The sequence below is a fragment of the Neofelis nebulosa genome, chromosome 6, assembly GCF_028018385.1.
Source record: "Neofelis nebulosa isolate mNeoNeb1 chromosome 6, mNeoNeb1.pri, whole genome shotgun sequence".
NCBI classification, from domain to species: Eukaryota; Metazoa; Chordata; class Mammalia; order Carnivora; family Felidae; genus Neofelis; species Neofelis nebulosa.
The window spans coordinates 68059214-68082368 of NC_080787.1; the positions used below are offsets into that span (position 1 = coordinate 68059214).

General features: G+C 35.2%; 1 long non-coding RNA gene across 1 annotated transcript; it reads right to left on the minus strand.

Annotated features, from left to right (window-relative positions):
• Positions 1–293: 293 nt before the first annotated feature.
• On the minus strand, positions 294–16568 carry LOC131514425 (uncharacterized). Its single transcript, XR_009263068.1, has 2 exons — positions 8097–16568; positions 294–6992 (listed from the first exon to the last, which is right to left on the minus strand). It is a non-coding gene; the product is annotated as an uncharacterized LOC131514425 (long non-coding RNA).
• Positions 16569–23155: the final 6587 nt, after the last annotated feature.

Below are 23155 nucleotides of genomic sequence, written 5' to 3' on the forward strand. Positions count from 1 at the left end.
TTTTATAGCTGGTTGCAGTTCTTTCTCTTGTCCCCCAACCCCCACTGCCACCCGCCACCCTACAGATCTTCCTATTCAGTAATTTCCTAGCCATCCTTGTGTTTTCATTTTTATTTTTTAATAAAACTAAAATTTTAATCAACACAAAGGTCAGTTTCATTATATTATTATTAATGAATCATACTTAACTTGGATTATGGGAAATGCTTTTGTAAATGGAAGAATGATAGCCATTTTATTCCTTCTCTTTATGAGTTGAGTATATAAGAAAATTATTTCAGTTTAATACAGCCTTGAAAAGAAGTTAATTTTATTGCCTGGTTCGTAGTATCTTCTCATTCTTCTTACTTTTCATCTCTCATCAAAAATCCATCCCACCAAGGGGGAAAGAAAACCATGCCATCATCGTGTTCTGGTAGCTTCTTCTTCTGGACTTTACAGTTGAAAACAATCTTTTATCTCATCACTCTTTGAATTAGTAGAATCCTCTATTGTATGTATTTATGGTTCCAAAACTAACTCAAGAAAATTGTAGCCCACTGTTTCTGCCTTGGGATTATTTCTATACTGACATGCCCCCTAAAAGAAACCAGAGAAGATTAAACCAGCCCTGTTTTATCGTGGTAAAGCATGCTACTTTAAATTAGAGTAAGTAAAACTATGATCAATTTTCACCTGCTTCGAATCTGTGATTCAAGAAATCATATCTGTTGACCCCAGTGTTCCATGAAGATCTATTATGCCTTAAAAATTCAGATCCTATTTTTAAAAAAAGGCAGAGAAAAGGGGCGCCTGGGTGGCCCAGTCAGTTAAGTGTTTAACTCTTGATTTCAAATCAGGTCATGATTTCATGGTGGTGAGATTGAACCCTGTGTCAGGCTCAGTGCTGGGCATGGAGCCACTTAAGATTCTCTTTCTCCCTCTGCCCCTCCCCCAATGCATGCACGCAAGCTTTCTCTGTCTAAGAAAAAAAAATTTTGGATCCTATAGAATTTATGTTTATCATCATAGTACATTTTCTTTTGTTTCTGGCATAAATTAGCATTTAAAAAATTATATTCCCCATACAGTTCCTTCAAAAAGAGAACGATTCTCTCATTAATTGTGGAAGATATTTTGTAATCTCAAACTCACACCACATATTTTAGTTGATCAACAGAATTTTACACTCTATTGACACAGTCCAAGGCTTTAAAAAAAAGCACTCAAAAAATAAAAGTAAAAGAAAATGAGAATGCAGCTCAAAAAATGTATCACACCAAATTAGACACTAAATTCTATGTGTCTATGAAAAGCCAATGGACCATTTCATGAAGGCTTAACTTTTCAATCAGAAGAGATTGCCCTCAATGCTAAAGAACTTTCATTTTAGAAAACTTTGTGATTATTCTTGCTGTTGAAACTTTTAAGCATTTTATCAGTCAGTTTAATGTCTTTTGTGAATTTTCATTTGATATATTTTCCCATTTTTTCTATTAAAGTCTTTGTTTAATTATTTAAGAGTGTCTCACATATTATGTCTATTAATCCTCTCACTGTCATAAATTTTGCAGATATTTCCTCCCAACTGTTATGTGTTTCCATATTTGGTTTGGCATATTTTGATGCATAAGGTTTTAATTATCTTTATTTATATCAGCCCTTTGTATTGTGGATTTTGAAAATTCCTGTAATGCTTAGATTTTCTCTCATCTTCAGATTATTTAAATATTCACCTATTTGACCTAAAAAATGTTTAACTTTTTAATCCAGCTACAATTTATTTTGCTATACAGTATGAGGTGAAGATCTAACTCTTTTTCTGTTAACCAGTTGTTCTAGTACTAATTAAAGAATAATTTATTCTTTATTCATTTATAGTGATCTTTATCATAGACATAATTTTGTATGTAGGCTTTCTTTTCTGTTTCAGTGATGTATTTGTCTATTCCAGAGACAGTACTATCCATTTTAATTATTGTAGCTTTGAAAATTTTTCAATATCTTGGCAAAGCAAGTCTCTCTCAATATACTCTTTAAAAATTTTCTTGACTATTCTCACGTTTTAAAAATAGATGAACTTCCATGTAACTTAACAATTCTTTTTTTATCCAGAACACACCACATTTATTCATGTTCACTGGAAGACTTTGTTGTTTTGTTCATTTCAATCTTTGTATGTTTCTATAGGTGATATGTTGGGTTCTCTTGGCTGGCTCTCTGCTCTGATTTCATAAAGTTGAAATCATGGTGTCCTTAAGTCTGCTTCTTTTTTGGAGGCTCTGAGGATGAATTAGCTTTCAAGATCTTTCATTTTGTTAACAGAATTTAGTTGCATGTGGTTGTGCAAATGATGTTTTCGTCTCCTTGCTGGCTGTAGGCTGGTGGTTGTTCTCAGCTTCTAAGCTCTGCCTCCATTCCTTGGCCAACAACCCCCTTTCTCTGTCTTCAAGGACAGCAATGGCTAGTCAACCATTCTCATGTTTTGAATCTTTCACACTACCCCTCTACCTCACTTCTCCTTTGCTCCATCTCTCCACACCTCTCTGACCCTGTGTGTTTATTTTGCATATGAATTTTAAGGCCAACTTATCTAGCTCTATAAAAAAGCCCATTGGAATTTTTATTGGGATCAGATTACATTTGAAAATTAACTTAGAATTGACATCTTGATGATGTTGAGATTTGCTAATAAAGAATAAGAGATGTCAGGCTCCTGGGTGGCTCAGTCAGTTGAGTGTACGACTTTTGCTCAGGTCATGATCTTGTGTTCGTGGGTTCAAACCCCGCATTGGGCTCTGTGCTGACAGCTCAGAGCCTGGAGCCTGCTTCTGATTCTGTGTCTCTTTCTTTTTCTGCCCTTCCCCAGCTTGTGCTCTGTCTCTCAAAAAATAAAATAAAACATACAAAAAAGAGATGTCTTTCCATTCTTTTAAGCCTGTTTCTGTGTCTTACAGAAGTATTTTAACAGATTTTTTCATACAGATTTTGAGCATTTCTTGTGAAATTTGTTCCTATTTTATATTTCTTGTTGCCATTGTAAATGGTTTTGTGCATTCATTATATTTTCTAGCTGGTTACTATTTGTGCATATGAATACTACTGATTTTACCTGTTAGGTTTATATCATGCTACCTTATTATTTTATTGTTTGAATTCATTTTATCTTTGATTCTCTAGGATTTTCCATGTATACTATCATGTAATCTGCAAACAGAGGTAGATTTATTACTTCTGTACCTCTGGTTGTTTTCTCCCATCTGATTGTATTGACTATTACCTTCAGACAATGCTAGATACCAGTGGAGATAGTGGGCTTGCTAGCTTTATTACTGACCTCAGTGGGAATCCCTCTAATGTTTCCCTGTTAAGTAAGGAAATAGCCATTCCTTACTATTTTCCTGATAGTTTTTATGAGGAATGAATACTTAATTTTGCTAAAGTCATTCTTCAACACATATAAAGAAATTCATATCATTTTTACCCATAGACATTACAATGGTAAATTAATTTGTCATCTAATATTAAGCATTTTTACATTTAGTATAAACCTTATTTGATTCTGTTGTATTTTTTAATGTGTTGTTAGAGTCAGTTCAGTAGTACTTTATTTAAAAATTTTTATATCAGTCTCATAAATTATATTGATCTACAGGTTTTTGTACTATGTTTATCAGGTTTAGATACCCATGTTATATGTGGCTTCATAAAAAGAAGTCAAAAGTCATTCTTGACTTCTTATTGTCTGAGACAATTTATGTATCATTAGGATTGTCTGGTCTCTAAAGGTTTGATAGAATTCTCCTGTATGATCATCTGGGCTTGATGCTATCATGTGGGGTAGCTAGAAATTTGTTCCCAGTTTTGTGAAAACTGGTCAAATTTTCTACATTTACTGGGATCAGTTTTGGTACACTATATTTGCTTAAAAATTTATCCATTTCCTCTAGGCTTTTGACTTGATTTGCATAAGGGCAAATGACTTAAAATTTTTTCTTTTGCATCATAATTATCCCCAACTTATAATTACTCATTTTGTATATTTGTGATTTCTCCTTCTTTTCTTGATTAAATTAGCTAGTGGTTTGTCTATTTTTGTTTATTTTTCTAATGAACCAGGATTTTTATTAATTTGACCTACTGTTTTTCCATTCTCTATTTCATTGATTTCTGATTTTAACTCGAATAATCCCATCTTCTAATTTCATTTGATTTACTTATTTTGTTCCTTGTTCAGTGTTTTGAGTTGGGAATTTAATTATTTTTATTCTTTCATTTTTATTGATCTTGGTATATAGGGTTACAAATTATTTACATTGCTTTAAGTGCATTCCATAATTTCTGGTATATAGTGTTTTTATTATTGCTATTTTTTCAGAAATACATTAATTTTGTTTTATTCCCATTTCACCCAAGAATTACTTCATGAAAAATCTTTAATTTCCAAGTGAGATGTCTTTCATTTTTTGTTTAGTTTTATTTTCCAGTTTTAATGTATTGTGGTCAAATCAGTTTTAGTATTTCATGTTATGGAAACTATCAAAGTTTTCTTTGTGTCCTAGAACAGTGTGGTTTACAAATATGGCCTGGAGGTCTGTGGTCTGTACCTTTTCTTGTAAGTTTTTTAAAAAACATAAATGGAGAACTTAATGGGGTATTTTAAAGCATATGCAGAGTGTAACAATCATGAAGTTAGGAAACACCTCCACCTCAAACTTTTTTCCAGTGACAACTTCTTTCTCCCATTTTAGAGGAAACCACTCTACTGACACTTATAACAATTAGTTTCTTTTCTTTAGTCTTACCACCTAAATATAAATTTCTAAACAATATGGTTTCATGTTGTCCACTTTTTACCTTATGAAAATAGAATAAGTTTTTAAAATAAAACTTATTTTGAGATAATTGAAGAGTAACATGAAATTGTGAAAGATAATACAAAGAGATCCCATTAATTCTTTCTGCAGTTTTCCTTACTGGTAGCATCTTGGAAACCTATAGCACAATTATTACAATCATAATATTGACATTGATACAATCAACAAATCTTACCCAGCAAGACCTTCAATTTTCTCCTTTTCTTTCCCTCCATCACCTCTTATCCAAGGAGTACAATCTCTTTTCTCTCTCTATAATCCTCCCCAAGAATCACTGCCTCTCTGAGGGTGCTACTTTAAGCCTTGAACATTTTCAAGCCCCTTCCCTGTAGCCAGGGCTGCGAATCACCAAATCCCAATGTGTGTTTGATAATTTATTGTAGGTCTCACTTCCCCCTATTGGCCCCTCACCCCACCTCTCTATGCATACAGGTTCACTGAGATGGTTTGCAGGTATTGGGAGCTTTGTCAGACTTTTTTTTTCTCATAAGTGACTTGAAAGTTGCAGTGTTTTCTGTTCCCTAACAATGTTTAAGTCATAGATCCTGTGTAGTTTTATTTGTTCTTCTTGTTGATTGTAAGGTTATTTTGGGAATGTCGTGAGGAGATTTGGAATCAAGTTACTGCTATTGTTCTTCAACCTCATTTAATCTCTCTAACAGCTCTGTGAGTACTATCACCTCTCTGTCCTTTGAATAGGAGGAAACTGAGGCCCAGAGAAGTGATAGCCAAGAAATTGGTAAGTGGTACACCTGGGAATTGTTGATACACATTTAATAAACTCTCAGGGTTGAAGATATTGTAACATTTCTGTTGCTTAGATCATTGCTATAACACACACACCCATTGTGGCTACTGAAATTTCTTCTTGAGTGTCTCCAGCAATAATGAACCCATTGCCTCCAAATATTTGGATTCTGTAAAATGGCTAAAAAGTTTTTTCTTGTGGTGTGTTGAATTCTACTTCTGTGTGTCTTTAACTTTGGTTAAGGTTATGCCTTGAGGTCATCAAGGTTCAAATCTAAACCCCTATCTTAATTCTGGTGCTTTATTGTTGGAAGTCAGAAATGCATCCTACTCTTCAACAAAACCTCTTTGAATCTCCTTTACCAAATGGCCACATTGTTTTAGACATGTCCTACTTTACTTATATCTCTATAGAAATAGACACAAAACTACTTGGAAAGTCTGACCAACATAAAATAGGACAATGTGTTCTCCTCTTCTGGACATATCATATATTAATAAAATGTCATTGTATATATAGTGATTTGTTTTGTTTTGTTTTACCATCATGCCACTCTGTGAGTTGCAAAGGTAGTGGTTAGGACAAGCCTCGAGTCTTTTTCCACATTTGCTGATGACAAGTCACAGGTCCCTACGAGGTCCTTGTACAGGTAGCTGTCTAATCCCCAATGCTGGACTTCTACATTTATATCAACTCATTTTCATTATATCCAGCCTTGCCCATCCTTTTGGCTTACTAGGGTTACTGAGATTTTACTGGAGCCTTGATTCATGTACTGTAAGACTCTGTCCTCTTGCTTTCTTTAAAAAAACTAATCATAAGTCCAACAATATTTTTATCTTAGTGAACTTAAAGATGTGGTGTAGGGCAGGACTGAAACAGAGTCTTGATGCCATTCAAATCTTCCCTCTAAATTGATGACTCTTAAAGTGGTATGTTTTAAGGTATGTAACAAGTTACGGGTAGACTATAACCCATCTTCTTTATCTGTTAAACAGTAATACACACCTACCCTAAAATGTAGCTGAACATTTGATGATCTTGTAAAACTTAGGATTCTTAGTTTTGATTTCAGATAAATGGGTCAAGTAATTTCTTTCAGTAGACTTTTTTTCAGAAAGTCTTCATTCCCTGTCTTTCTACCCCCTACCCTAGTATGGTTAATCAAAGAATAAAATTTACACATGTTATTTTTTATAATAGTTACCATTGTTTCTTTTGGTATCACCAGTGTAGGTAACATCACACACTTTCTATTAGCTCTTTATAAGCATGTATTGGCACTTTTCTTTTACCTTAGTGTTTTTTTCCTCCTTGTTATGCTGAATGACATTCCATTGGACAACTGGTTGCCTATGTGCTCCTTACATAGATTGTGACCTGATAGACTGAACAAGGAGGAATCATCACATAAGATGAGCATAAAAAGATTATTTCTAATTAAGATAGCAATCAATATATATTTTGCTGAAGTATAATTAAAATACAGTGTTATATTAGCTTCAGGTGTACAGTATAATGATTCAATAATTCTATACATTTCTGAGTGCTCATCAAGGTAAGTGTACTCTTAGTCCCCTTTATTTATCTCACCCATTCCTCCCTCCTACCTCCCCTCTGGCAACCACCAGTTTGTTCCATGTATTTAAGAGTCTGTTTTGTTTTGTTTTTTTTGTATTTTTGTATGTTTTGTTTCTTAAATTCCATATACGAGTGAAATAATATGGTATTTATCTTTTTCTGATTGACTTCTTTCACTTAATATTATACTCTCTAGGAACATCCATGTTGTTGCAAATGGCAACATTTCATTCCCTTTTTGTAACTGAGTAATATTCCATTGTATGTATATCTCACATCTCTTTTATCCATTCATCTATGGATGAACACTTGGATTGTTTAAATATCTTGGCTATTGTAAACAATGCTGTGATAAACAAAGGGGTGCAGACATCTTTTTGAATTAGTGTTTTCATTGTCTTTAGGTATAAATACTCAGTAGTGGAATTACTGAATCATATAGTAATTCTGTTTTTAATTCTTTGAGGAATCTCCATACTGTTTTCCACAGTGGTTGTATCAATTTGCATTCCCACCAACAGTGCATGAAGAGGTTCCTTTTTCTCCACATCCTCACCAATATTTGTCATTTCTTGTGTTTTTGATTTTAGCCATTCTGACAAGTGTAAGATAAGATCTCATTGTGGCTTTAATTTACATTTCCTTGATGATTAGTGATGTTGAGCATCTTTTCATGTGTCTATCAGCCATCTGCATGTCTTCTTTGGACAATGTCTATTCAGCAATGAATATATCTTATAGGAATTTATCTTCTGTAAAATTCTCCTACATAATGCACACCCATATAAGCTTAATACAGTGAATGACCATGTTGTTCTACATGGAAGTTCAAGGATTTTTAAATGAAAGTTGGCCACATCTGTATTTATATCAAATCCCAACTCCCAGAATGAAACAATCAAAAAGCTCACCATAATTAAGCAAGTCTTAGACCAAATCCAGGGCCTACTGGAAGAGTCACACTGCACAGCAGTGTCATTATAGTCTTTATTTGCCAGTTGCTATTATCAACAGAAAATGCTGATGCTGTTCATCAAGAAAGTCTTCATCCTTTAAGATACCTTAAAAATTTAACACATATGTAGATTAAACAAAAAATGATTGAAAATGGTATCCCAAAACAAATTTGTATACTAATCATCATTGTTTAATATGAACAAAAATCTTGGTATGTTTGAGATATCCCAGATTTTGAGTGTTTTAATTAACAAATGAGATATGACTTTTATTTATGTACTTACTTTTTATTTTAGAGGGAGAGACAGAGTGTGTAAGTGGAGGAGAGAGTGAGAGAGAGAAAGACAGAGACAATCTTAAGCAGGCTCCATGCTCAGTGCAGAGCCCAAAACGGGGCTTGATTCCACGACTGGGGGATCATGACCTGAGTCAAAATCAAAATTCAGCTACTCAACCAACTGAGCCACCCAGGTGCCCCGAGAAATAACTTTTAAAATGTTCATCAGTTTAAAAAAATAATACTTTATAGAATGTTTTTGAAATGACACAATTATAATGAGCAGACTAGTGACTGTCAGGAATTAGAGATGGTGGAGAGAAGAGGGGGGGAGTAAGACAATAAAGAGTGAGATCTTTGTGATGATGTAATAGTCTCTATTTTAATTGCAGTGGTGCTTACATGAATCTATACATCTAATAAAGTGGTACAGAACTACACACATACATTGTTTTCTAGTTTTGATAGGGTACTATAACTTTGAAGGATGTAGCTATTGGGGGGAAACTGGATGTACATCGGATCACTCCATAGTATTTTTGCAACTTCCTAAAAACCTACACTTATTTCAAAATAGAAAGTTAGAAAACAACTATACAACCTACCACAATCATCTAGATCATTTTACAAGTTAGCTCAGTATCATTTAACAACTATTTGCCAAGGTTAAACATACACATAGTGATTGCCTCTGATCATTTCTGTAATGAAGCAGGATTATAAACAAATAAACTTAAAATGTTTCCAAAAAAAAAAAAAAAACTATTGAATGAAGGGCTAGGGATTTGGGGACTAAATGAATAAAGTAACCTTACAAAGTTAAAGCAACCTAACAGTCATTTTTTGGCAAGTAATAGTGAAAACCTCAAGTCTTTAAAAAGGTAACTCTGCTAGTTTAAGGGATGAAATTTCCTTGTCTTTTTCATCTTGTAGGAACACCTATTGCCCCGTTAGTCATTCAAAAACTTACACAATGGGTCCTAGGATCTTGTGTTTACTTAGGTTTCAGGAGGGTGATCCTCAGGAAAGAACTTCAGAATCTCTCATGTTCATTGTCATGGTAGTCAGTGCTACACAGCTAAATTGTTTAGTGTACTTGGCTGGTGGATTTGGAAATTCCCACAACTGAATTTAAACATGAGAACCTGGAAAATTTGGTGATTGCATATACAGAGAGAGCAAAGTATACATGGATGATGGAGTGACTTTACAGAGTCATAGTGTCTGAGGGACAATTAACCTTAAAAAAGGTGAAATCATATACCAACTTACACCATGAATACTATAAGGACAGTCAGAAATTAACTAACACTCAGGACAAATTAGCATTCTTTAGCTAACATTATTGTTAACAGTCTGTTGGCATAGTATGAATCTCAGAATTAAGGAAGGTAGAAAAGAGGCCATGAGCTCATGATATTTTAAGTTGCAGACCAAATGCATGGACCAGAGAATGACAGGAACTCTTCTTCCACATACTATTAATCTTGGATTAATCATAGACATCAAGATTGTACTTCTTAAGTGCTTTCATTACTATTACAAAACTAAAAGGCAAACCAAGAAACTAAGTTTAGTTTTCTGCAGGTCATGGAATACCAAGAGACATAATAAATGAAAAAAAAATGACCTATTGGGTCAGAGAGACCTGGGTTTGAGACATATATCTGGCACCAACAGGCTATAGGAGTTTGAGCAAGTTATTAGGTAAACTATTAAGTTTAGGATAAATTATATTATGGCTACAAACAACCTCCTTCTCTATCCTCAACCTGAATCTCAAGAGCTTGCCAGGACAAAAATTTCCTTTGTATGTCCAATGCTCGTCCAGCAGAGGGCCACTGTCGAGCATAGTCACTCAAGGATTCAGGTGACAAAAGTTCCATTTTGACAAGGGTTTCACTAACACATGGGGAAAGGAACATAGCAAATTGTATACAAATATGTTCACATTTCACTGACCAAAGCAGGTCACGCCTAAACTAAGAAGATATGGAGAAGTGCAAGCTTCTTAATATGCCAGAAGAGGAGGAGAACTGAAATATTTGTCAACAACCCCACATTTTCTTAACTCCTTCAACCTCATTTTCCTCCCCTGGGAAAAAATGAGACAATAATACTTAACATAGTAGAAGGTACTTGTGCATATCACGAAATGTGCAGGAGCAGATCTCTGGCGCCATGCTGCTTAGGTTGGAATCTCAGTCCTAAGGGTTGTTAGCACAACTTGGGCACTTTTCTTCATTTCTCTCACTTCAGATTCCTCATTTGAAAAATAATATTCATGCCTATTATTTAATTGTGAAAATTAAATCAGTTAATATGAGCAAAAGGTTTAAAACAGTGCCTGGTGCATAATAAGGACACTAGGTATTTACTTTTGTCCCCTAACATGGCTTCTGGAACACAGAGAATCTTTACTGAGGATTGGTGGTTATCATGATGATAATTATCACCAGAACTGGCGCAGCACTGTCTTATTATAGCTGTGCATACAAAAAGAAAAGTCAATAAAAATCTAATCAGAATCTACTGAGTGCACTGGATTGGATTCTGTAGAACCTAAAAAAGGTTCACTAAAGCATAAGACTTTGCAGCACGTGCAGCAGGTGAGTCCCCACAAAACTAGAAGTTTCTTGAAGGTGGGAATATCTAATTGCTGCCCACTGTTGTGCAGTGCCATCGCTGCACTAGCTTATGCTAGAGCCGAATGAGTATTTGTGGAGTGGGATGAGATGGAAGTGGCCCAGCATAACTGCAGTGACTGCACAGTACAAACAATGTGTAATCAGAGCACACAGGAAGTAAGGTGGAGACTTGGCCTCTTCAGCAAACTCACATGACTAGGCTAGCAGCACTAAAACCAGTTTATTTTAAAATTTAAAGGTGGTTTTAAAGACATGTTGCCCCCCCCCCTTTTTTTGGATTTACTAAACCTAGGTGTTGAAAGCATCTAGAAATTCAAAGCTTTCCAAGTGACTGAATTACACAGTGAAGTCCTGGAGGCTGGCAGATTCTCAAGTAATGGGCATTACCAAACCGCAGAAATAACTTACCCTGAGACTTGGAGGTTAAAATAGGATGCATTTTTCTCTTTGAGTCAAAAAAGAAGCACGTTAAGGCCATACTTGGTGTTTTGGTGACAAATATTTTGATGAACTCAACATTACAGAATGTTTGGCAGTCACTCTAAGATCATAGGGTATTTTTCTGGTCAGTCTGGAGGCAATTTTTATGCTTTAATTATGATTATTTTTAAGATCATCCAGATCATCATATTTCTCTCTTTCAGACATGCAGGCTCCTAGGTAGTATACTACAGAGGTGTGTTAAACTGGAGGTTCTAAAGTGTATCATTCAAAAATAAAATTCAAAAGTAAATTATCTGTAAGAATTTGTGAATTTATTTTCGGGGAAAGGGAACTACTTTACTGAAGCCAACATTATTATTTTTTGTTGTTTGGGACTATCCCAAGCCTTATATGTGTCATTTCCAAGTTATTGTGACAACCCAAAGTGCCTACAACCATTTCCAAACACCCTTATGGGGCTGCACTGTTCCCAGATGAGAATCATTAAATGGAGCTTGTTGGTACATGTGTCTTGATATCTGAAGGAGTCAAGGTTTTTTAGTTTTGGCTGAATATAAAAGCATCCTTAAACTGGTTTTGAAGTTGAAGTCATTTCTTAAAAACTAAATTTTAAAAGACAATTTTAACAACCACAAAACATTCTTTTGTTGAAAGAAAAGACACAAATTCAATCACAATAACCATTCTCAACCCGAAAAGTAAGAATGCTAAATTTACTACTTGTTTACATTTTTGACTCTGAGTGGTAGAGGGCTTATGTTTCTAACCCAATCCTGTATTACTTGGCTGTGGAAATTCTTTAAGGCATTGCAGAGTCCAGCTGGCTATGTCTCCTTCAGTTCTTGAGTGGCTGCTGACACCTGTGTAACCGTGTGCAAGTCAGTTAACTTTTTGATTCCTTGTCCTTCCCTGAAACATGTATCTGAAGTGGTGTAGCAACATAGCAAGAGCGGAATGAATGCTTCTCAACATTAGCCATTTCACTCTGATCTTTCAGTAATTTGGTGACTAGACTGAGTTGGTATGGTAAGATTTAAAAAAAATTTTTTTTAATGTTTGTTTATTTTTGAGAAAGAGAGAGAGAGAGAGAGCAAGCAGGGGAGGGGCAGAGAGAGAGGGGGACACAGAATCCAAAGCAGGCTCCAGGCTCTGAGCTGTCAGCACAGAGTGTGATGTAGGGTTCAAACTCACGGATGGTGAAGTCATGACCTGAGCCGAAGTTGGATGCTTAACCACCTGAGCCATCCTGGCGCCCAGTACAGTGAGATTTTTGAGAAGAATGGTGTTTTGTGAAATAGGACAGTATCTTAAAGAAAATAGGATGTTTGTTTAAAAGTCAGTTTGCTGTGTGAACTTATGGATGGTTGAACAGTTTGTGCCAGTTTCAGAGGATGTTCCTCAAGATGTATGCTGTTACTGTGTTTTGAGAGAAAGATTCTCTGGGAGGAAGAATTTCTCTTAGTGACTGCTTGACTAAGAGTTCTACCTGTCTAATTCAAGATCAGATGATAAAGCCTTAATTTTAAAAATTTAGTTAAAAAACTTATTAAAGTATAATACATAATCAGAATATTGCAAAGATAAATTTCAGTTTGAAGACATTTCATGAAGTGACACACTTGTGTAACCAGTACTTAGACCAAGAATCAACATATTACCAGCATCCCAGAAGTCCTGTCCTTCATGCCCAACTACAGTCACTGGTTTCCCACCCTGCAAGGTAACCATATTCGGCCTTCTACCATCATATATATAGATCAGATTTGCCTGTGTTTGAAATTAATATAAATAGAAACATAAAGTATACCCTTTTTCTGTGTCTGGCTTATTTCATTCAGTTTTATGTTTTGAAATTCAGTGATAATTTCATGTGAATTGTACATTGTTCATTCTCAGTGCTGTGTGGTATTTGGTTGTATGAATGTATAATTTATAAATCCTACTGTTAGTGGGTATCCGTGTAGTTCCCAGTTGGGCTATTACAAATTATACTGCTATGAGCATTCCTAGGTCATTTCTTTTGGAGAGCATTCTACAGATTTCTGTGGGATAGAAGACAAGAGCTGGGACATAGAATATGGATATATCTAGCTTTAGTAGATACCACCAGTCTTCTAAGTGGTTGGGTCCCAGCGAATGCTTCCATTTGTAGTGTTTATCCACATCCTTGCCAACACTTTTTTCTTTTTAATTTTACCCATATTAGTAGTTGTGTCTTGGCACTGAGCTGTGATCTCAATGTGCATTTACTTGATAACTAATGAGGCTGGGCAACTTTTTATGTTAATTTCTCATTTGCATATCCTCTTTTTGTTCAAGTCTTAGCCCATTTTTTCTGGTAGGTTGTCTGCTATATTAATTTGTAGGAATTCTTTATATATTCTGGGTGGATACAAGTTGTTTGGTATTTTTGTTGCAAATATATTCTCTATACATTATATTTTCATTTTCTTTTCTTTAAAAATTTTTTTAAGGTTTATTTTTATTTTAGAGAAAGACAGAGCTGGAGCAGGGGAGGGACAGAGAGAGACACAGAATCTGAAGCAGGCTCCAGGCTCTGAGTTGTCAGCATAGAGCCTGACATGGGGCTCGAACTCATGAACCATGGGATCTTGACCTGAGCCGAAGTTGGATACTTAACTGACTGAGGCACCCAGGTGTCCCTATCTTTTCATTTTCTTGATGATTTTTGATGAATAGAAATTCTTGATATTATTTTTTTCTTTCCACTAGTGTTGTCTTGTGAGTTTTTAAAGGAATTTTGCCCACTCCAAGGTCATAAAGATGTTTTTTCCCCTAGAAGCTTAATTGTCTTATCTTTCATATTGAGATCTACAATCCATCTGGAATTGATTTTTATGCATGGTGTGAGGTAGAGGCTAAAAATTCATATTTTTCAATAAGGGTATTAAATTAACCCAATAATGCTTATTAAAAAAGACCATCTTTTCCCTAATGTAATCTATATCATTTTCTCATTATGGTGTCTCTCTGCTGTTTGTCCATCCATTGTCTGTATTTGTTGCTACACAAATAGCACACTACTTTAGTTACTATGACTTTATGATAGATCTTGATTTGTGGTAGGGTAATTTCTCCATCTTTTCTGCAGGACTACCTTGGCTATCCTTTTGCCATTTAAATTATAAGTTTTAGAATTTCTCAATTTCCAAACACACACACACACACACACACACACACACACACACACACACGCTCAGATTTTGTTTGGGACTATATTGAATGTATTTGATCAAAAGAACTAGCCACTTTACCATTTGAGTCTTGTTCTCCATGACCATAGTATATCATTCCATTTTATTCAAATCTTCTTTAATTTCTCTCAATAATTTTTAATTTCCAGTGTCGAGGTCTTACATGTCTTTTGTTAGATTTATCCTTGGGGGTATTTGATAGTTTTTGTTGCTACTATAAATGGTATTTTTAAAATTTCATTTTTGTTTGTTGCTAATTTAAGGAATAAAATTGAAGTTTGGATATTATCCACATAACTTTTCAATGACAGAGTTAACAAAAAGAACACCCAAGAACCACTGTTGTGATTGATAACTTGCTCTCAGCAGTTTAAAATGGAGAAATGAACTATATTTAGATCCAGAGAAATCTAAGCAAGAGAATTTTATAGAAATAGATCATCACTTGGCCTAAAAATATTTATATTATAAAGACTTACTAATTTAAACAAATGAGGACAAGAAGACTATGAATTCATAATCTAATACAGTATATATTAGACTTATTTCTGTTGAGTTTTTATGACACAGGATTGCAAAGAATGGTCAGTTGAAGCTTAGGTTTTTTCAAATATAAATGGAAGTTTACATTTAAAATAGTTTACTCTTTTAAAGTATTTATAGTATTTGCTTAGCAAATAATAAATATACATATACAGTGTAAAGATAAATCATACTTATCAGTATCTGGAGAACTATATATTTGACAAAGTTAGGTCTAAGTTGATAAAATAGAACATATACCATACATACAATATACCATAATTTGAATATATAATATATTGTATATATTTGAATACATGCATATACATATTTATATATTCAAATTATCATTGTATACAGGACAAGTGAATTTTATTAACTTGGACCTTACTCTGTTTATACATATATACATACACACATATGTAAAAACACACATACATTTAACCCTTGTATTACATAACTGCTTAGCAATATCTTCTCAGTAAATGTCTATAAATAACAATGACCTCTCAAGCATGTCTATTAATACTACTTACCTATGTCATAAAACTGGCTAGTTAGTAACAATGAGAACATATTTGGAAGAATAATGCTAAATATAAAGGCTAAAAACATTAAATAGATTTATAATTAGAGGTTTTTCATAGACAATGACATACATTTTCAGAATATTTAAATTCATTTAGTTTTTAAAGAATGGAAAAGACAATAATACCATTGAATAAAATTGGATATTTTAGATACATAAAATAAAGAAGATGTTTGTATCCTGACATGTTATATATTTATTTATAGGTTCATGAGAGTAGGGATGTTGTTTCTGTTCACTGCTATATCCCTAATGTACATTTATGACTAAGAGAAAAAATCAAATTACATCTGGAATATCTAAATGTTTCCACTTCTGATTTAAACAGAATAACTAACACGCTATGAAAAAGTATCTAGGTCATTCCTTTCCTACTCTGAGTGGCTTTTACATTTAACCATATGATCTGCACCTCCTAGCATAAAGTAAAATTTCCAACATCCACAATAATGATTTCTTTGAGAAGACTGTAGAGCATTGTTCCAATGAGGTCCTCCTCAAGCCTGCAGGCAAAGTCTAAAAAGGTTAATGACTCACCCAAGCTGGAGTTGCTCAGCAAGCATTTCAACAGTGTCTGCCTCAGCTGCAAGGCCAGCTTGTTCAAATACTTCCTCGAAATCACATGCTAAGGTAATTGTATTTATACACATTTTTTTTTTGTTACATGTACATAAAACAATTGCTCCTATTGTCTTAGATTCTGCAAATCGGCAAGGAGGTGAAATTAAAAGTTTCTATAATACTTCTTTTTTTTTTTTTTAATTTTTTTTTTCAACATTTTTTATTTATTTTTGGGACAGAGAGAGACAGAGCATGAACGGGGGAGGGGCAGAGAGAGAGGGAGACACAGAATCGGAAACAGGCTCCAGGCTCCGAGCCATCAGCCCAGAGCCTGACGCGGGGCTCGAACTCACGGACCGCGAGATCGTGACCTGGCTGAAGTCGGACGCTTAACCGACTGCGCCACCCAGGCGCCCCAAAAGTTTCTATAATACTTCTAAAGCAGTCGAGTGTCTTTCAGTTTAAATGACTGGCATTTGTTGACACATCAAGACAATATATTTAAGTAATTGTGCCCAGGTTCATTTTATATTCAAAACAAACATTGAGTTAATTTTTTAACCTTTTTAAGTGCTTGTTGTAATAGAATATACCTTATTATTTAAATATGCTCTATAAAAAGAAAACCCATTTAATATGGATTAGCAAAAAACAACAGATTCAGGGTAAGTCACATTCAGTAAATCTTTAAATTATTTACATAGAATAAAAAATGAAGAGTTATGGTTTTTCTGGTTAAGGCTTGACGTAAGAGTTAGTTGTGTAAATTTTTCTTAACATTCTCCTGCATCCTACCTTGCATCTCTCCCCCCACCCCAGTCCTACCTTTCCCCAAGATGTGTAACTATATGCTGGCTTTAAACAGCAGGGCTCACACATGAAAACATGCACAACGTCACTCCTCATCAGGGAACTACAAATCAAAACCACACTCAGGTATCACCTCACGCCAGTCAGAGTGGCTAAAATGAACAAATCAGGAGACTGTAGATGCTGGCGAGGATGTGGAGAAATGGGAACCTTCTTGCCCTGTTGGTGGGAATGAAAACTGGTGCAGCCACTCTGAAAAACAGTGTGGAGGTTCCTCCAAAAATTAAAAATAGGTCTACCTTATGACCCAGCAATAGCACTGCTAGGAATTTACCCAAAGGATACAGGAGTGCTGATGCATAGGGGCACTTGTACCCCAATGTTTATAACAGCACTTTCAACAATAGCCAAATTATGGAAAGAGCCCAAATGTCCATCAACTGATGAATGGATAAAGAGATGTTGTTTATACATACGATGGAATACTACTTAGCAATGAAAGAATGAATTCTGGTCATTTGTAGTAACGGGGATGCAACTGGAGAGTGTTATGCTAAGTGAAATAAGTCAGGCAGAGAAAGACAGATACCATATGTTTTCACTCATATGTGGATCCTGAGAAACTTAACAGAAGACCAGGGGGGAGAGGAAGGGGGAAAAAAAGTTACAGAGAGGGAAGGAGGCAAACCATAAGAGACTCTTTAAATACTGAGAACAAACTGAGGGTCGATGGGGGGTGGGGGAGAGGGGAAAGTGGGTGATGGGCATTGAGGAGGGCACCTGTTGGGATGAGTACTGGGTGTTGTATGGAAACCAATTTGACAATAAATGATATATTAAAAAAATAAAAAAAATAAACAGCAGACCTCATTCATACTGTTCATCATTACCGCCTAAGCCTGGGTCTCCAGGTTGTATCTGATCCTTGATAAGATAACAAGTCCCAGGACACCAGAAGTCCTGCTTTAAAATAAGCTATGCTCAGCATAGAAATGCTATTCAGGTTAATGGAGAATTGTTCAGCTTAATGTGCAGGCATTTAATGTATTGTTGCTTTCACAGACCAGGCTACAACAACTCACAAAATATAGCCTCAGCCTCGTCCAAGTTACCAGAACTTTCATCTCTTGGGTAGTTGGTAAATTTTTTTTCCCCCCAACAGCATTAGACAGATCAAGGAGAACTGGTCGTACAAATTATTGTATATTTGTTAGTATGACTCAGTCAATTTACTTTTTTTCCTTCTGGAGTTGACCTCATAAATAAATACTGGATAGGATTAATTACAAGACACATATAAAAATACTCCAAATCCGTTTCTCTTTAGTTGATTTCCAAGGCAGAGAGAGTAAACAGCCTTCTCCCAGCTTTCTTACTTTCCACAGCTGAGAGTGTAGGATGTTTACAGTATCTGTCGCTCAGGGTGGGGTTGGCGGTCAGCAGCACAAGCCTCAGGAAACCCAGCATCATTTCAAGATACCATAATGTGTTACAGGAAAAGATCAGAAAAGTATACTTGGAAGTAAATTATGGCTCTTTTAGGACTGGGCTGGAAGGGTGGGTGGGAGGCCACATGACACTACTTTCTCGCTGCCTGCTGAATTTTTGTCTTCTTGCTCTGCACATCCTAGGATTTTCCTGGGGTCTACAGTTTTGGCCTTGCACACTCATGGATTGTGTTATTTTTGGATTTTCAATATTCCATGATTTCCCAAAATGGTCTCAAGTGATTTACCCATCCCTTAAATGGCGCCCCTTTCCTTTCTGTATGTGGGAAGATGTGAAATCCAGCCTCTCACTCTCTGAGCTATACAACTATGTTCAGGCTCACTCCTGCATGTAACTGAGAACAATGGCTGAACTGTGCTTGCAGACAAGAAGACCATCCATCAGTGTAATTACTGAAAGTTATTTTAATTACGGGTTACGTAGTCATAAGTTCAATCAAATGGGAAAATGTAAATATGCTAGGACACAAGTTATAGGCATAAAATGGTGTATTGTAAATTGACAACAAAATGCTGAAATTAAAAAAAAATCTAATTATTTGGAAGTAAATCTGTAATTAGAGGCATATACATAAACAGAGTTAGTCAATATCTAAAGTTCTTTTCTAAAAATGATTTATTCAACTGGTGCTTGGACCTCATTTGTTATATTGATCTATGATGCACTAAACACTTGGTGAAAAAGAAAACCATCAATACTATATATCACAAAACAACCTTCCACATCACATTGTAAACCAAAGTGGCACCTCATTTCAAACTATTACTGGACATTGTTCATCATTCATTTATCAAACATTTGTTAGTGCCTGTCATTTATCAACCATGTTTTAAATTCTGAGTGATGGGAAATGAATGGTATCATCCTTGCCCTGGAGAAAAACATGGCCTAATATTCCATACAGACACATAACCATTGTTATAAGAGTGACAAGTGCTGTGGTGGGTCAGAATGACACTACTGAATTGGCTGAAACCTAAGCCAAATCTTGAAGATTGAATAAGGTTGGCTAGGTTGAGATGGTGCTAATATGGGTTTGGAAGGGGTGGGCAGGAAAGGGGATAGTGTAGTTTTAAACGTACCAGAAAAAACAGTTACAAAGCTGGAGAAAGACAAAGATGATGTATGCTGAGACCTTCAAGAATTAAGGTTTTTTAAGGGGAGGCTAGGGGGTAGATCAGAGTGGGAAATGATGGGGGTCCTTATATGCCAGGCTAAGAAATGTGGGCATTATCTCCAGACCATAGAGGCCAGTGAAAGATTATAAGCAGGCAAGTGGCATGACCATGCCTGTACTTTAACGTAAGGCTGCAGATAAGGAAAATAAGGTTTAATTGCATAGAGGAGAGGATGAGAGTCTTAAATTAGGGAAGTAGTAGTAAGGACCCACAGAAAATAAATATGGGAAATTAGAAAAAGAACAGAATTCAGTGAATGACTGCTTGAGGAGATGGAGAAGTCTGGGTAATTCCCAAGTCTGGTTTGGGTGACAAGGCCTTTCTCACAGGAGGGAATGGATATGAAGAGGGGTGGTAAAGGAAAGAGCTCAGAAGAATACCAATGATACCTTGAGTGGATCCGGGCTGGGAATTTCATAAGTTCACATTTAAGGAATATTTGATTCTGTTATAACTGAAGGGATGAAGACATTTTGAAGGACTGAATCATATAAGCCTGTTCTTTTTTCTCCTGCTTCTGCACCTCCACTTACCCTCCAGGTGGCGAATGCTCACACAGTCTTCAAACCCCAAATCCAGTCTTCTCTCTTCTGAAGCCTCCTCTGGCCACTGCCAGCCCTAATATCAGTGCCTTTCCACCTGCCTGGGGAGGAACTGTTTATTCCTCCTTTTGACCATCAGGGTACTCTGAATATTCCTCCATCACAGCACTTGAGCTTTATTGCAATTATTTGCTTGCCTATCTCTCTATAAAACACTATGTTTCATTTCACTTCATTTCATTTAATTGAAATATTTTTACAACATGTTTGTTTGGCACCATAGGAGGTTCCCAGTAAATGTGTGCTGAATGAATGAATGAGTAAATGTATGATGCCATGTGCCACCTGGCAATTTGTTAACAATTTGAAGATGATTATTTGGGTTTTAAATAAATAACGAGTACTTAACCAGTTCCTGAAAATTTATTTTTAAACTCCCAAATAATTCAAGGTTAGGCTCCATTACTTTTTCCAAGGAACTTATACCTAAGAAGATAAATTACTGCATCACAAGCAATCTTTTCTTAAATGACAGCAAAACCTTTTGGAAAGTTAACTTTTCATGATGGAAGTTTCATTTAATTTTTTTTGTGATGGATTCCAAATGAAGAAAAATCAGGGTACAAACAGTGCGGAGGAGAAGTGCATGTAAACAGTTTATAAATGGACAAGAAAGAAAGGAAATGACCCTAATAGTTGGTTCTGACTATTGAATAATCATTTAAGAGTTTACAATGTTCTAACTGGGAAGAACCACACCCTAACTAAATACAGTCATTAAAACAATTTTAGCTACATAAAATGATTATTTTAACCACTCAAAGACAAGTCAGAGAAGGTCCTGTCGTAACAAGAAATCTACTCTTTTCAAGTAGGGCTTCTGATTTAACAGTCATTTTAGTCACACAGAACCGATCTCTGATGAACTAGTAATTTGGTCCCTTTGAGCGCTAAATGAAAAGATAAATTTATTTCAAGTGTATATTATATCTGATTACATTTGGTACATTTTATATTAAAAATCTTTTAATCTATTATCTGATTTAAAATAAAATCTGCAATAGTACCCATCAGCTTTCAGGATACACAGTAGCCTTCTCCAAATCTCACTTTTTAGGTCAAAATGTAGGAGTTCCATAGTACCATGGATGACTGACTGGAGAAAAATCATTATTACTACTTTCAATGCTTAATGTATCTTGTGTACTCAGGATTTTCAACTCTTCATGTCTTGCCCTATCATTGCCCTATTAATTCTTAGTCAAGCTCCAGATATCCTATCATTGTTGCATTTTAAGCTGTTGCAAATTCCCTGGTGAGGATGCCTGCTTGCATCTTATTCTACCTGCCTATCTCCACAAGCTACTTTGCCACCTGCTCTCTTCTCTAGTCTGGGCCATATACTTGCCATTTCACCTTCCATTCTCCTTTCATTTTGCGCATTCTGAGATGAAAATTTAATAGGAAGCCATCACCTTTCTCCTTCAGTTGAAAACTAAATCCAAACCTCCCACAATGTGACCAACATACTCTCAATGAATAATGGACTATACAGAAATTTCCAGGAAACAACTATCAGACAATCATAATTAAAATGTTGTGATATGCACTCTATTTTCAGCTTCTTTTACTTATAGTAACTCTACTCTAACTTATTCTAGTTTGCATTTATCAGAGATCCTAAAGGAAAACTACAAGTGTAGACTACTTTTTTACCATGTTACAATACATGGATAATTAATAATATTTTGACTTTAAAATAGATATAGGTGCAGAATATCTTCATAAAATTAAGACATTTTATGAGTTGGAGATTTATCCAATGCAAAAATTCCATGGTTTTATTTTCAAATCATTTGCTCTAGAAAGTCCATTCCTTCTTTAATTAACCTTCTCATGTTTATCCTGGAGAAAAAGCTCTTCTCCCTGCTCCCCAAAGTCCTATCCCTTAAATCTGTGCCTGAAGTGTTTCTGTCTCAAGCTGTCACTATAGCTTAAATCTAAAATCTAATAAATTCTATAGTTGTGAGGGAATAGCCAATAGTTTGTGTCATCTTTGTGTAGAATGCTATAAGTAGATTCAAAGAGAGTTAGGAGACCTGTCAGTGTGATGTAACCTATTCAATTATGCTTTCCTTAAAAATTTTTGGGTTCTTAATTCCTTTAACTTTTTTACCCTTTACACTTACTATTTCATTTAAGCTATTGTACCCAGATAAGAAAATGTGGGTGAATTAATAATTTTAACTGCCTATCAGTATAGTTTCCTGTTAAGTATGCAAATTTTCAATGAAAGTGGTAGAAAAACTGGGCTCAAAAACATTTTTTAAAGGCAATTTTTGGAGTCCTCTTCCCATATATTCTGTGAGCACAGTTTTACTCACAGAAACCACTTGTTATCCTGATAACTTCAGCTGCAATAAATAATTGTGGGTCCTGTGTTTAAAAGTCTTCTAATTTTGGCTCCAGCCATAGTAATGGGAGTGTCATACTGTAACAGAAGAGAAGTTATTCTGGCAGTGTTTCCACTGGAACGTTCATTAGAAAACTCAAATGGTGGTCCTGCCAATATTTAAGTTAAATCTTAAATATTTACTACAGACATCTGAAGTAACTTTAGAAATAACTGCCAGTGCTGTAGAGTATCAAAATGTTATAATACTTAGTGGCACGACTTCATATTTTGATGAGGTTAATCTCTCCACTGAAGAGGTTTTA